Below are 12,396 nucleotides of genomic sequence, written 5' to 3'. Positions count from 1 at the left end.
ATTTTGACGTTTTGGTACATAAAAAGGAAAAAAAAAAACACTCAAAAACACGTTTTTGGTGATGTTTTGTTTCTCTATTATGAGATATAGAATATATTTAATTTTCTTTCAGAGGGTTTAGTATTTGGTACCTAAGAGATTCAAAACTCTGATAATGCACGTTACTCGTAATATCCTATCGTTTCCTCATACAGGGTGCTTTACATGCATTTTTAAGATGATGTACGTAACAGTCTCAAAAAGACTCAAAATACACTTTTTTGGTAAGGTTTTTTATTTCCATTTGGTAAGATTATTCGTGTTTGTTGCACTTGTTTTAACGTCTTGGAACGTAAAAAGTTTAAAACACTTAAAAGACATGCTTATTATTTTGCATTTCTATATAAGGTGCTTTCCATGCTATTTAGCGTTTTCGTGCCTAACACGCTGAAAAACACATAAAAACACATTTCTTACATTGTTGTTTAATTTTCTCGTATAGCGAGCAAGGTTTATGGTGTTTTGCTACCTGACAATGTAAAAAATGTTCAAATTACACGATTTTGGTAAAGTTTTTTTCTTTCTCTATACAGTGTGCTACTCATTTATTTTTACGTTTTGGTACCTAAGAAGCTAAAAAAAAAAAAAAACTCATAATACACGTTTTTTGTCATGTCCTTTCGTTTCCTCATATAGGGACTTTTTGGTGCTTTGGTACCTAACAGGGTGTTTGCATGTATTTTGACATTCTAGTTCGTAAGAACCTTAAAAAAAACACTCTAAAGACACGTTTTAATAAAGTTGTTTTATATTCCCCTATAGGGTGATTTCGTTGTTTCTTACTGATTTGGTGCCTAACAAGCTCAAAAAAATAACAAAAGACAAGTTTCTAGTGATTTCGTTTCGTTTCTTCATAGAGATTGCTTTACATGCATGTTGGCGTTTTGGTAATTATCAATGTAAAAAAATACACGTTTTTGGTAAGTTTGTTCTTTTTCTGCAGAGCACTATTGAAGCTTTTTACTGATTTGGTATTTAAGAAAGTAATAAAAAAAATAAAAAAATAACAAACGTTTCTCGTAATGTCCTTTTTATTTCCATATGCAGGGTAATTTGTTTGACGACAGGCGATTTTGTACATAATAAGCTGAAAAAAAACACAAAATACACGTTTTTGGTAAATGTATTCTGTTTCTCTATATATGGTATTTTCATACGTTTGTAATGTCGTTTCATATACCTATAACTATGTCATAACACTTAAAATGCACGTTTTTTTTTTTTTTTAGGGAATATTGTTGTTTTTCCATATGGAGTGTTATTCATGCGTTTTACCCTTTTGATACTAAGAAGGTCAAAAACACTTACAATACACATTTCTCGTAATGTCTTTTGATTTTTTCCCATATAGGGTATTTTCGATTCATTTTGGCGTTTTTTTACGTAACAATCTTACAAAACACTCAAAATACTTGTTTTGTATGCGTTTTAGCGTTTTGGTATGTAAGGAGCTTAAAAACACTTAAAGGCAAATTATTGGTAAAAGTTGGATTTATTCCCATGTAATGTGATTATCCTCCTTTTTAGTGCTTTATTGCCTAACAACCTCAAAAACACTCAAAAGACACTTTTCTGGAAATGTCTTTTTTTTCTTTCCACATAAAGCTAGTTTCGTATGCAATTTGAGGTTTTGGTAACTAAGAATGTAAAAAACACTAAAAATACACGAATTTGGTAAGGTTGTTCTGTTTCTCGATTATGTGTGTTTTTCATGAGTTTCAGCATTTTGGTATCTAAGAAACATCTCCATATACACGAGTTTTTGCGTTTTTTGCCTTGTGGTTCTTGTGAAACTATAAAACACACATTATACACGTTTCTCGTAATGTCCTTATCTTTCCCAATATAGAGAGATTTGCATCCATTTTCGCTGAAAAACACTCAAATTATACCTTTTTGGTAATGTTATTCTATTTCATCATATTGGTTGATTTGCATTCGTTTTAGCGCTTTTCTACGTAAAACAGGTTTTCAGAAATTTTGTTTTGGATTCCCATACAGAGTGACTTCCATATTATTTATTGTTTCGGTGGCTAAGATGCTGAAAAACAAGCAAAAGACAGGTTTCTGGTAAAGTCGTTTAATTTCCCCATATACGTGGCTCTATATGCACTTTAGGGTTTGGTACATAACAGTCTGAAAAAAGATAAAATTATTTATTTTTAATTCTTTTTTCACATAATTTCCCTGAATTTTGCCAGAATTATGGCATCTCGGTACCTATGAAGATCAATAACAAAAAAAATGCTATTTTTTTTTCATTTATTTATTTATATTTTCTCTATAAAGAGTGTTATTTGTGGGTTTTAGCTTTTTAGTACTTAAGAAACGTAAAAACACTCATAATACACGGTTCTCGTAATGTCCTTTTGTTTCCCAAAGATAAGGTTCTTTGTCTGTACTTAAGCGTTAACATGATGAAAAACACTCAAAATTTATCTTTTTGGTAATGTTATTCTATTTCTTCAAATTGGTTGGTTTCCATCCGTTTTAGCGTTTTTCTACGTAAAACACTGAAAAGACACGTTTTCAGTAATTTTGTTTTGGATTCCTATATAGACTGACTTCCATGTTATTTATCGTTTTGGTGCCTAACATGCTGATATACACTGAAAAGACAGGTTTCTTGTAAAGTCGTTTAATTTCCCCATATAGGTGGCTTTGCATATACTTTAGGGTTTGGTACATAACAGTCCGAAAAAAAAGCTAAAATTAACTTTTTTCATAATGTTCTTTTTTCACATAATTTTCCAGAATTTTGCCAGAATTTTGGCATCTCGGTACCTATGAAGATCAATAAAAGAAATATTTTTTTTATTAATTTATTTTTCTCTATAAAGAGTGTTATTTGTGGGTTTTAGCTTTTTGGTACTTCAGGAGTACCAAACACTCATAATACACATTTCTCGTAATGTCCTTTCATTCCCAAACATTGGGTTCTTTGCATGTATTTAAGCGTTTTTATTGGTAAGAAGCTCAAAAACACTCAAAATACATGTTTTTGATAATGTTATTCTGTTTCTCCATAAAGGGTGTTTTGCGTGGGTTTTAGCGTTTTGGTATGTAAGGAGCTCAAAAACACTTAAAGGCAAGTTCTTGGTAATAGTTGGTTTTATTCCCATGTAATGTGATTGAACTGCTTTTTAGTGCTTTATTGCCTAACACGCTCAAAAACACTAAAAAGACACTTTTCTAGTAATTTCATTTTCTTTCCACATAAAGCTATTTTCGCATGTAATTTGGGGTTTTGGTAACTAAAAAAAATGTGAAAAAACACTTAAATTACACTCATTTCGTAAGGTTGTTCTGTTTCTCAATTAAGAGTGTTATTCATGAGTTTCACCATTTTGGTATCTAAAAACATCTCCATATACACGAGTTTTTGCGTTTTTTGCCTTATGGTTCTTAAAAAAAAAAAACTATTAAAACATTCATAATACAAGTTTATTGTAATATCCTTTTCTTTCCCAATATAGAGTGTTTTGCATCCATTTTTGCGTTTTTTGTAGGTAACAATCTCAAAACATTGAACTTTTTCGTAATGTTATTTTATTTGAATATTGTATCTAATATTCTATATAATATTCTATCAATATATTCTATATTGGTTGGTTTGCATAAGTTTATGCGTTCTACGTAAATCACTGAAAAGACACGTTTTCAGTAATATTGTTGAAACTGCTGACAACACCCAAAGACAGGTTTCTTATAAAATCGTGTAATTTCCCCATATAGGTGGCTTTGCATACACTTCAGGGTTTCGTACATAACTCCGGAAAAAGCTAAAATTATTTTTTTATAATATTTTTTTCACATAATTTCCCTGAATTTTCTCAGAAATTTGGCATCTCGGTACCTATGAATATTAATAACAAAAAAAAAAAAAAATTATTATTTTTTTTTCTCTATAAAGAGTGTTATTTGTGGGTTTTAGCTTTTTGGTACTTAAGGAACTTAAAAAAACCCATATTACACGATTTTTGTAATGTCCTTTCGTTTCACAAACATAGGGTTCTTTGCATGTATTTAAGCGTTTTTATAACTAACATGACCAAAAACACTAAAAATATATGTTTTTGGTAATGTTATTCTGTTTCTCCATAAAGGGTGTTTTGCATGCGTTTTAGCGTTTTGATATGTAAGGAGTTAAAAAACACTTAAAGGCAAGTTCTTCGTAAAATTTCGTTTTATTCCAATGTAATGTGATTGTTCTGCTTTTTAGTGATTTGTTGCATATAACGCTCAAAAAACACTCAAAAGACACTTTTCTGGTAATGTCATGTATTTCCCACATAAAGTTAGTTTCGCATGTAATTTGGGATTTTCGTAACTAAGAATGTAAAAAACACTCAAAATACACACATTTGGTAAGGTGATTCTGTTTCTCAATTAAAAGTGTTATTCATGAGTTTTAGCATTTTGGTATGTAAGAAGCTTCTCTATATACACGAGTTTTTTTCGTTTTTTGCGTTGTGGTTCTTGTGGAACTATAAAACTCTCATTATACACATTTTTCGTAATTAGCTTTCTATCCATTTTCGCGTTTTTTTGTAGGTAAAAAGCTCAAAAACACTTTTTGGTAATGTTTTTCTATTTCTTCATATTTGTTGGGTTGCATCCGTTTTAGCGTTTTTCTACGTAAAACACCAAAAAGACAAGTTTTCAGTAATTTTGTTTTGGATTCACATATTGACTGACTTCCAAATTATTTATCGTTTTGGTGCCTAACATGCTGAAAAACACTCAAAAGACAGGTTTCTGGCAAAGACGTTTAATTTCCCATATAGGTGGCTTTGCATGCACTTTTGGGTTTGGTTCATAACAGTCCGAGAAAAAAGCTAAAATTAACTTTTTTGATAATTCACTCATAATTTCCTGAATTTTGCCCGAATTTTGGCATCTCGGTACCTGTGAAGATGAATAAGAAAGGAAAAAAATATCGTATTTATTGATTTATTTATTTATTTTTACTCAATAAAGTGTTATTTCTGGCTTTTAGCTTTTTGGTACTTAATAAACATAAAAACACTCAAAATACACATTTGTCGTAATGTCCTTTCCTTTCCCAAACATAAGGTTCTTTGCATGTATTTAAGCGTTTTTGTAGATAACATGATCAAAAACACTCGAAATACATGTTTTTGGTAAAGCTGGTTTCGCATGCACTTTGGGGTTTTGGTAACTAAGAATGTGAAAAGCACTCAAAATACACGCATTTAGTAAGGTTGTTCTGTTTTTCAATTAAGATTGTTATTCATGAGTTTCAGCATTTTGGTATCTAGAAAACTTCTCCATATACACGAGTTTTTGCGTTTTTTGCCTTGTGGTTCTTTTGAACTATAAAACACTCATCATACACTTTTTTTTGCAATGTCCTTTTGTTTCCCAATATAGAGTGCTTGCGTTTTTGTAGGTAACAACCTCAAAAACACTCAAAATATACCTTTTTGGTAATGCTTTTCTATTTCTTTTTTTAGCGTTTTTTCTACGTAAAACACTGAGAAGACACCTTTTCAGTAATTTTGTTTTGGATTCCCATATAGAATGAGTTCCTTATTATTTATCGTTTTGGTGCTAAACATGCTAAAAAAAAACACTCAAAAGAGAGATTTCTGATAAGGTCGTTTAATTTCTTCATATAGGAGGCTTTGCATGCACTTTAGGGTTTGGTACATAACAGTCCTGAAAAAAAGCTAAAATGAACTTTTTTGATAATATTCTCTTATCATATAATTGCTCTGAATTTTCCCAGAATTTTGGCATCTCGGTACCTATGAAGATGAATAACAAAAAATAAATAAATAAATAATCCTATTTTTTTTTATTTATTTTTTTTTTTATTTTTCTAAATAAAGAGTGTTATTTTTGGATTTTATCTTTTAGGTACTTAAGGAACTTAAAAACACTCATAATACACGTTTATCGTTGTATCCTTTCGTTTCCCAAACATAAGGTTCTTTGCATGGATTTAACATGATCAAAAACACTCAAAATACATGTTTTTCGTAATGTTATTCTTTTTCTTTATAAATTTTTTTTTGCATGCGTTTTAGCGGTTTAGTATATAAGGAGCTCAAAAACACTTCGAGGCTACTTCTTGGTAAAAATTGGTTTTCTTCCAATGTAATGTGATTGCCCTGCTTTTTAGTGCTTTATTGCCTATCACGCTCAAAGACACTCAAAAGACATTTTTCTGGTACTGTTATTTATTTTTTTCACATTAAGCCGGTTTCGCATGCAATTTGCGGTTTTGGTTGATAAGAATGTAAACAGCACTCAAAACACACGCATTTAGTAAGGTTGTTCTGTTTCTCAATTAAGAGTGTCATTCATGAGTTTTAGCATTTTGGTATCTAGGAAACCTCTCCATATACAAGAGTTTTTGCGTTTTTTACCTTTTGATTCGTTTGAACTATAAAACACTCATTATACACTTTTCTTGCAATTTCATTTTGAGTCCTAATATATCGTGCTTTGCATCAATTTTCGCATTTTTTGTAGGTAACAAGCTCAAAAACACTCAAAATATACCTTTTTGGTAATGTTTTTCTATTTCTTGATATTGGTTAGTTTGCATCCGTTTTAGCGTTTTTCTACGTAAAACACTGAGAAAACACGTTTTCAGTCATTTTTTTTTTGGATTCCCATATAGATTGAGTTTCTTATTATTTATCGTTTTGTTGCCTAACATGCTGAAAATCACTCAAAAGACAGATTTCTCGTAAGGTCGTTTAATTTCCCCGTGTAGGAAGCTTTCCATGCACTTTAGGGTTTGGTACATAAAAGTCCGAGAAAAAAAAAGCTAAAATTAACTTTTTTGATAATATTCTTTTATCTTATAATTGGCCTGAATTTTCCCAGAATTTTGGCATCTCGGTAGCTATGAAGATAAATAAAAAGAAAAAAAAAGTTCCTATTTTTTAAATTTTTTTATTCTATTTTCTAAATAAAGAGTGTTATTTGTGTGTTTTAGCTTTTTGGTACTTAAGGAACTTAAAAAAACACTCATAATACACGTTTCTCGTAATGTCCTTTTTGTTTCCCAAACATAATGTTCTTTGCATGTATTTAAGCGTTATTATAGATAACATGATCAAAAACACTCAACAAACATGTTTTTGGTAATGTTATTCTGTTCCTCCATAAAGTGTGTTTTCCATGCGTTTTAGCGGTTTGGTATATAAGGAGCTCAAAAACACTCAATGGCAAGTTCTTGGTAAAAATTGATTTTATTCCAATGTAATGTGGTTGCCTTGCTTTTTAGTGCTTATTGCCTATCACGCTCAAAAACACTCAAAAGACACTTTTCTGATAATGTCATTTTTTATCCCACAAAGCTGGTTTCGCATGCAAATTGGGGTTTTGGTAACTAAAAATGTGAAAAGCACTCAAAATACACACATTTAGTAAGGTTGTTCTGTTTCTCAATTAAGAGTGTTATTCATGAGTTTCAGCATTTTGGTATCTAGGAAACTTCTCTATATATAGACGAGTTTTTGCGTTTTTTGCCTTGTGGTTCTTTTGAACTATAAAACACTCATTATACACTTTTCTTGCAATGTCCTTTTGTTTCCCAATATAGAGTGCTTTACATCAATTTTCGCGTTTTTTATAGGTAACAAGCTCAAAAACACTCAAAATCTTCTTTTTGGAAATGTTTTTCTATTTCTTGATTTTGGTTGGTTTGCATCCGTTTTAGTGTTTTTCTACATAAAACACTGAGAAGACACGTTTTCAGTAACTTTGTTTTGGATTCACATATAGAGTGAGTTCCTTATTATTTATCGTTTTGGTGCCAAACATGCTAAATAACACTCAAAACACAGATTTCTGGTTAGGTCGTTTAATTTCCTCATATAGGAGGCTTTGCATGCACTTTAGGGTTTTCTACATAACAGTCCGAAAAAAAAGCTAAAATTAACTTTTTTGATAATATTCTTTTATCAAAAAATTGCCCTGAATTTTCCCAGAATTTTGGCATCTCGGTACCTATGAAGATGAATAACAAAAAAAAAAAAAAAAAAAATCCTATTTTTTTATTTATTTTTTTTCTTTTTTCTAAATAAAGAGTATTATTTGTGGGTTTTAGCTTTGTAGTACTTGAGGAACATAAAAAAAAACATTCATAATACACGTTTCTCGTTTCTCCTTTTGTTTCCCAAACATAATGTTCTTTGCATGTATTTAAGCGTTTTTATAGATAACATGATCAAAAACACAAAAAAATACATATTATTGGCAATGTTATTCTCTGTCTCCATAAAGTTTGTTTTGCATGCGTTTTAGTGGTTTGGTATATAAGGAGCTCAAAAACACTTAAAAGCAAGTTCTTGGGAAAAATTGGTTTTATTCCAATGTAAAGTGATTGCCCTGCTTTTAAGTGCTTTATTGCCTATCACGCATCCGTTTTAGCGTTTTTTTTTTTTTTTTTTTTTGCGTAAAACACTGAGAAGACACGTTTTCAGTAATTTTGTTTTGGATTCCCATATAGAGTGAGTTCCTTATTATTTATCGTTTTGGTGCCTAACATGCTGAAAAACATTGAAAAGACAAATTTTTGGTAAGGTCGTTTGATTTCCTCATATAGGAGGTTTTGCATGCACTTTAGGGTTTGGTACATAACAGTCCGAAAAAAAAAGCTAAAATTAACTTTTTTGATAATTTTCTTTTATTATATAATAGCCCTGAATTTTCCCAGAATTTTGGCATCTTGGTATGTATGAAGATGAAAAACAAAAAAAATCCTATTTTTATTTATTTATTTATTTATTTTTTAATAAAGAGTGTTATTTGTGGGTTTTAGCTATTTGGTACTTCAGGAACTTAAAAACACTCATAATACACGTTTCTCGTAATGTCCTTTCGTTTCCCAAATATAAGGTTCTTTGCATGTATTTAAGCGTTTTTATAGATAACATGATCAAAAACACTTAAAATACATGTTTTTGGCAATGTTATTCTGTTTGTCCATAAAAGGTGTTTTGCATGCGTTTTAGCGTTTTGGTATGTAATGAGCTCAAAAAAGTTGGTTTTATTCCCATGTAATGTGATTGCCCTGCTTTTTAGTGCTTTATTGCCTAACACGCTCAAAAACACTCAAAAGACATTTTTCTGGTAATGTCATTTTTTTCCCACATAAAGCTAGTTTCGCATGGAATTTTGGGTTTTGGTAAATAAGAATGTGAAAAACACTGAAAATACACGCATTTAGTAAGGTTGCTCTTTTTCTTAATTAAGAGTGTTATTCATTAGTTTCAGCATTTTGGTATCTTAGAAACTTCTTCATACACACGAGTTTTTGCGTCTTCTCTTCTTCTATAGGATGCTTTGCATGTACTTTGGCGTTTTGATAACTAACAAATTCAAAAATATTCATAATACATGTTTGTGATCATGTTCTGTTTCTTCACATAAGGTGCTTTATATGTATTTTTGGGTTTTGGTCCCTAACATGGGGAAAAGCACCCATAATACACGTTTTTCGTAATGATGTTCTGTTTCTTCATATAGAATGCTATTTACGTGTTTTAGCGTTTCGTTATATAAGAAACTGAAAAACAGCGTTAATATCTTTTCTTTTCCCCATATCTGAAACTTTGCATGCATTTTGGCGATTAGTTATCTAACAAGCTCAAAAACACTCAAACACACGTTTTTTCCTAATATTGTTGTTGTTTTTTTCGTAAATTGTTATCGTTTTGGTACGTAAGAGGCTCAAGAGCACACAAAGGACACGTTTTTGTTGAAGTTGTTTCGTTTTCCCATATAGGGTATTTTCCATGTTTTTTTTTTTTTCTAGCATTTTGGTGCCTAATACCCTAAAAAAAAACACCTAAATGACACGTTTTTGGAAATGTCGTTTCGTTACTTCATATAGGGCGCTCTGCATGCATTTTGGCGTTTTACTAATTACGCTGATAATACACATTGCTGGTATTTTTTTTTCTCCATAGTGTTTTCAATGTGTTTTACCGTTTTAGTACATAAGCTGGAAAAAAAAAAAAAAAAAAAAAAAAAAAATATATATATATATATATATATATATATATATATATATATATATATATATATATATATATATATATATATATATATATATATATATATATATATATATATATATATATATATATATATATATATATATATATATATTTCCATACATGGTGCTTTGCATGCACTTTGGTGATTTAGCACCTAAGAAGCTCAAAAACATATAAAAGACGTTTTTAGTAATGACGTTCTGTTTCTAGATATAGTGTGCTATTGATGTTTTTTAGCGTTTTTTTTTCTAACCTAAGAAGCTGAAAATACTCATAATACTCATTCATTATCCTTTTTTTTTTTTATCCAATATCGTGATATTTTCATTGAATTTCTCGTTTTGGTTCCTAACAAGCTGGAAAACGCTCAAATCACACTTTTTTTTTTGTAATGTATGGTAATGGTAATGGTAATGGTAGATAAGAAGCTCAAAACACTCAATAAACACGTTTTATGCAATGTTTTTTTCTGTTTCTCTATAAAGGGTACGTAAGAAGCTCAAAAACACTAAAAATACATGTTTTTGGTTATGTTATTTGCTTTTCCAATATAGAGCTTTCTGGTACATAAGATTTTCAAAAACACTCAAAAAGAGCTGTTTTTCGTAATCTCTTTCGGCTACTAAAATGGTGATTTCATTCATTTTGCAGTTTCGATAGTTAAGAAGCTCAAGAAGACTCAATATGGTCTTTTTTTGCAATTTTTTTCTTTCTCCATGAAGGATTTTTTGCATGCACTTTTATCGTTTTGGTAAATAACAAGCTCAAAACACTCATAATACACGTTTTAGATAATGTTCTGATTTCTTTATGTAGGGTGTTTAGTATGCATTTTGACGTTTTAGCACTTAACATAGAGAAAATCACTCATAATAAATGTTGTTGTTTTTTTTTTATATAATGTTGTTCTGTTTCTCCTTATAGATTCCTATTCATGTGTTTTAGCGTTTTGGTACATCAGAAGCTAAAAAAAAAAAAACGCTCATAATACACGTTTCTGTTAATATCGTTTCCTTTAGACATATCAAATCATTCATTTTGGCATTTTAATACCTAAACCTAACAATCTGGAAAACACACAAATCATACGTTTTTGGTAATGTTGTTCAGTTTCTCTGTAAAAGGGTATTTAACACGTGTTTTAGCGTTTTGGTACGTAAGAAGCTTAAAGAAAAAAAAAACACAAAATACACAGTTTTGATATTTTATAATGAATGTGTTTCTTCCTTTTTACCGTTTGGTGCCTAATATCCTCAAAAAAACACCCTTTTGACACGTTTCTGGGAATGTTGTGTTCTAACCCCGGATAGGATGATTTGTATATATTTTGGAGGGTTGGTATCTAATAAGCTGGAACTACTGAAAAAATGTTTTTGGTATTATTGTTTGCTTTTCACATATAGGGTAATTTGCGTGCATTTTGGCGTTTTGGTACCTAACAATCTTAATAACACTCATAATACACCAATTTAATATTTTTTTTTTTTGTCATATAGGGTGCTTGTGTGCATTTGACGTTTTAGTACATAACATGGCGAAAACACTTATAATACACGTTTTTGGTAATGTTGTTCTATTTTTCCATATAGAGAGCGATTCACGTAATTTAGTGTTTTGGTATCAATAATGTTGAAAAACACTTATAACACACGTTTCTGTTAATATCGTTTTATTTCCCAGTAACGGATACTTTGGATGCATTTTGGCGTTTGTTACCTAAATAGCTCAAAAACACTCAAAACACACGTTTTTCTTAATATAGTTTTGTTTCACCTTAAAGGGTGTTTTACATGTTTTAGCATTTTGGTACGTAAGAAGCTTAAGATTTCTTAAAAGACACGTTGTTGATAATGTTGCTTTGATTCCCTCTGCTTTCTAGCGTTTTCGTGCCTAATATGCTCAAATCACACAAATTACACGTTTCTGGTGATGTCGATTCGCTACCCAAATAGGGTGCTTTGCATGCATTTTCACGTTTCGGTACCCAACAACTTGGAAAACAATGAAAAGACAAATCCTCGGTTATGTACTTCTGTTTCTCCATAAACAACGTTTTGTATGCGTTTTCGCGTTTTGGTACTAAGAAGCTGAAAAACGTTGAAACGACACGTTTTTGTTATTGTTATTTGTTTTTGCCTTATTGGGAGTTTGCATGCACTTTAGCGTTTTGGTAAAAACACTCATAATACACATTTTTTGCAATATTATTATGTTTCTTCTTATAGGGTGTTTTCTTCATATTGGTTGGTTTGCATCCGTTTTAATGTTTTTCTAAGTAAAACACTAAAAAAACACGTTTTCAGTAATTTTGTTT

Source organism: Scylla paramamosain, chromosome 1, assembly GCF_035594125.1.
Source record: "Scylla paramamosain isolate STU-SP2022 chromosome 1, ASM3559412v1, whole genome shotgun sequence".
NCBI classification, from domain to species: domain Eukaryota; kingdom Metazoa; phylum Arthropoda; class Malacostraca; order Decapoda; family Portunidae; genus Scylla; species Scylla paramamosain.
The sequence above is the reverse complement of the archived record's forward strand: the minus strand, read 5'-3'. Positions refer to the sequence as shown.